Source organism: Gymnoscopelus braueri (genome assembly GCF_963280865.1).
Source record: "Gymnoscopelus braueri genome assembly, chromosome: 22".
Taxonomy (NCBI): domain Eukaryota; kingdom Metazoa; phylum Chordata; class Actinopteri; order Myctophiformes; family Myctophidae; genus Gymnoscopelus; species Gymnoscopelus braueri.
In genome coordinates this window covers 9,812,219-9,815,996 of record NC_137624.1, presented here as the reverse complement: position 1 = coordinate 9,815,996, position 3,778 = coordinate 9,812,219, and the positions used below count along the sequence as shown (strand labels likewise).

General features: G+C 39.9%; 1 protein-coding gene across 4 annotated transcripts in view; it reads right to left on the bottom strand.

The window, feature by feature from the left end:
• Nucleotides 1-3,129, bottom strand: part of zbtb7c (zinc finger and BTB domain containing 7C) — a 400,030-nt gene extending 396,901 nt beyond the window's left edge. For 2 of the 4 annotated variants that reach the window (XR_013932428.1, XM_080418580.1), the window contains exon 1: nucleotides 2,944-3,128. The gene's annotated coding sequence lies outside the window, so the exon portion shown is untranslated. Of the gene's footprint in view, nucleotides 1-2,639; nucleotides 2,796-2,943 lie in introns of those variants that run through there. The other 2 variants (XM_080418582.1, XM_080418583.1) reach the window with 2 other exon arrangements.
• Between the last annotated feature and the right edge of the window lie 649 nt (nucleotides 3,130-3,778).

Here is a 3,778-nt window from a genome sequence, read left to right as displayed (position 1 = left end):
ACGTAACCCCTCTGCCACAGAGAGAAAGCTCAGACGATACAGGTTTAGTTTCCTCAATTATAATTTGTTGTTAAATAGTAAATAACTTGAATTAATTGTAATTAAAAGGAAACACCAGCAGATAGGCTGTGTGTCGTCATTACATTTTTATATAAATAATTATATTCCATTGTTACCTATACGTTCAGTACAAACCTTACACATGGAAACGGATGAAGATATAATTCATCATAACATTTACATTGATTACATAAAACATTTAGAAACCTCTTATCTCCATATTTTTACTTTTTAACGTAAATTAATGCCCTACTTTGTTATATAAGTGTCACACAAAAGTAGCAAAAATAGCAGATCTACTAGCTCAAACCTTTTTGAGCTTGTAGATCTGCTATTTTAGCTATTTTTGAATCCTGAAAAGCAGCAGTCTTGCACATATAGGTTTCCGCCCGATAGTAACGATATATGTATTAAAGGGGAAGACCACTCATTTTCAACATTGAACTATGTCTTTAATACACCTTAGAGCTGTTGTGTGGAAATAAGAAAAAAGTCCCCCCCCCCTTCTATGTTTCCTAAAACTGGATAATTGATTGAGGTCATGTGATCAGTGACATACGCAGGGTGTAATTTTGGCTCCGCCTCCTCAGACAAAATTTCAATGTTGAAAATGAGTGGTAATCCCCTTAAATATATCTTTATTTGTTTCTTATAACCTGTCTCTAGCCCGTGTTTCTTTCTCTTTTCTTTTCTGCTCCCTCTCTCTTCTCACGGAATACCATACAAAATGATGGAGAACGCACGGAACATGTATGTTCCCCCCACTTCTTTACACCTGTAAACCTGTGATGACTAAAGATAATAATAAAGATGACTCTGATTCTGATAATGTAATAGCCATGCTCCAGCTGTACATCTGCTATTTTTGAACATTTTTGTGTCTGATTTTTTTTTACACAAATCTTCTCTTTTGGGGGTCCCTGGCACAAAACATTTGCAGGTGGGGGTGGTCCGCTGCCAAATACAAGTCATTTTGGGGGTCCTTGGCACGAAAAAGTTGACCTAAAACTGATTTAGAAGGCATTTGTCTTAATGGGTTTAACCTATGGAATACATTGCCAGGTAAAGAGGTCAATTTGGAGTATGTGGGAGGTTAATGGTGATTGGCTCCAGTCTGGCTCCAGAGACGGAAACAACTTCAAACTTAACCCATTAAGACCTGAGGCTTGAGATTTTACGAATGCCTTCTATCTAAATCACTAATTCTCAAACTATTTCGTGCCAAGGATCAACACTGCAATGTAGAAATACTCTGTTACAAGTAAAAGTACCAGTATTGAAAATGTACTTGAGTAAAAGTACAAAAGTATCGGTATCAAAATATACTTAAGTACTAAGAGTAAAAGTACTCATTATGCACCATGTCCCATTTCACAAGTTTCCAAATGTATAAAATCCTTTGAAAATAGCAGATCTACAAGCTCACAATGCGTCGCAACGTGACAAATTGTGAGCTTGTAGATCGGCTATTTTCAAATGGCCGAAATGTATATATAGGGCTGACGTGGTAATGTGTGTTTTATAATAAAAATAAAAATCTACAAAGTAACTACAGTAGTAACTAAAGTTTTCAAATCATTGTAGTGGAGTAAAAGTATAATATTTGCCACTTAGATGTAGTGGAGTAGAAATAAAAGTATTGGAAATTGGAAATACTCAAGTAAAGTACAAATACCTCAACATTTTACTTAAGTACAGTACTTGAGTACATGTACTTAGTTACTTTACACCACTGTATATATTTGGCCAAGGACCCCCCAGCTGAAGTGCCAGGGACCTCCCCTGAAGAGAATATTTGTGTACAAAAAAATCAAACACTTTCGAAGTGTGACACGAAGTGACACTCTGTGAGCTTGTATATCTGCTATTTTTTAATAGCCAACACTTAAATCTAAAATGACACAGACGCTTTCCCGGTTTCGATGGGTTAAGCCTGAATTATACTTCCATCGTACGACGGTGTCACTGGCCAAATCATTTAGATCTGTAAGCTCACAACGCGAACAGTGAGCCTGTTAGATCGGCTGTTTTTGGAGCAATCGTTGGGAAGAGTCGCGGGTAGTTACACTTACAGAAATGGCCAGTGTTTTGCTATGAATGAACAAGTAGATAATTGTGTCTGATTAACACGTCGCTAACTTCAACAGATAAGGGATAATTCAATTAATATAGTTTCTTCCGTTTTCAAAATGAGAAATCATTTTAGATGGAGTTGTTACTGATTTCTCTAACCATCAGAAAGTCTCTCTGACTTATATGCCTCTGAGAGAAGTGACATATTCTGTACATGCTCTCCAGTTGTCTGTCATGGCTAAGACCATTCTTTAGAGACAATAGATTGCCATACATAGTCATACATGCTATGACAGTTAAAACATGAAAGACCCAATATATCCTGATATTTCATCATAATAATACAGACAGCAAAGCAAAACAAATATGCACTTTAGATCTGCTTGAACACCACTATGTTTTAACATGACTCTTCCTCACGATGTACAGTAGCTCTGAAGAGAATGGTTAAGAGTTAAAATCTCACCGACATCCAATTAAGCACAAAACTGTTCAAAGACACTTACTGTAACTATGACAGCACCGAGAACATCTTTTCAGAGGCCCTGGCGTAATTAGACTTCACTTTTATCCCGGTTTACACTTTTTAAGACGTGAAGCGCATCCGACCACTTAAGATAGGAAGGATTAGAGAGATTCTAATCATCTGCAACGGCATAGTCCCTGTACGTGCAACACAAACTCCAACTCTATGCCACCCGTTCTGAACAGAATACAAACCTCTGACATGACATCCTGTGTTGAAATAAAAGCAGTGTGACACTGAATGCAAGAGAGGGGCGACGACGGCAAGAGAGAGTGAGTTGTTACTGACCTTTTAAGAAGAAGTTTTGATTTCAGTTCCTCTCTCTCGCGCGCTCTCTCTCTCTCTCTCTCTCTCCGTATCGCGTCCCCCGTCAGGAAACCCAGCACTGTCTTCAGTCGCAGACTTGTGAAAGTGAGAGACAGGCAAGAGAGAGAGAGAGAGAGGGAGAGAGAGAGAGAGAGAGAGAGAGAGAGAGAGAGAGAGAGAGAGAAGCTCAAATTTGCTCTGAAGGTGTGTCAGTGATTTAGCCTTACCACCAAACGGTTATCTAAGAAACACAACAAAACAAAAAAAAAACCTGCTACACCCACCCACCAGGCCCATGCAGCCAACACCCCTCCCTCCCTCCCTCCCTCCCTCTAAACCAAAAGTATTTGGCAGGGTTCCCTACACGTCCACCTGTGCTTAGGGGAGGGGAGTGACACATGCACTCACAGGGCCAAGCCTGAAAACCTGCTTCTCAGATAGGACTGTGGGCTGGGCGGTGGTGCTGCTGGTACTCTGGCTGGGCCAGGGGGGGGGGGGGGGTAATGGGGGGAAAAGCAGGGGGCTCGCCTTTTCTCTTGCAATGGCAGAGGAACTGAAAGACTGAATGACAGGTTTGGGCCCTTTTTTTGGAAAGTCTGTGGTGACGTTGGAGAAGGGTGGCTTAAGGTCAAACGTTTGAGATTCTCAAACGTTTACATTTCAGCAACCTCCTGGTTTGGTATGGCCTAAAAGGGATAGTTCACCCCCAAAATGACCTTTTTTCTAACGATTGGTCACTCCATGGAGACTTGAATTAATAAAATTAAAATTAAAAAAATGTTGTCGCATTCCTAAGCCAATAATTTGATGACC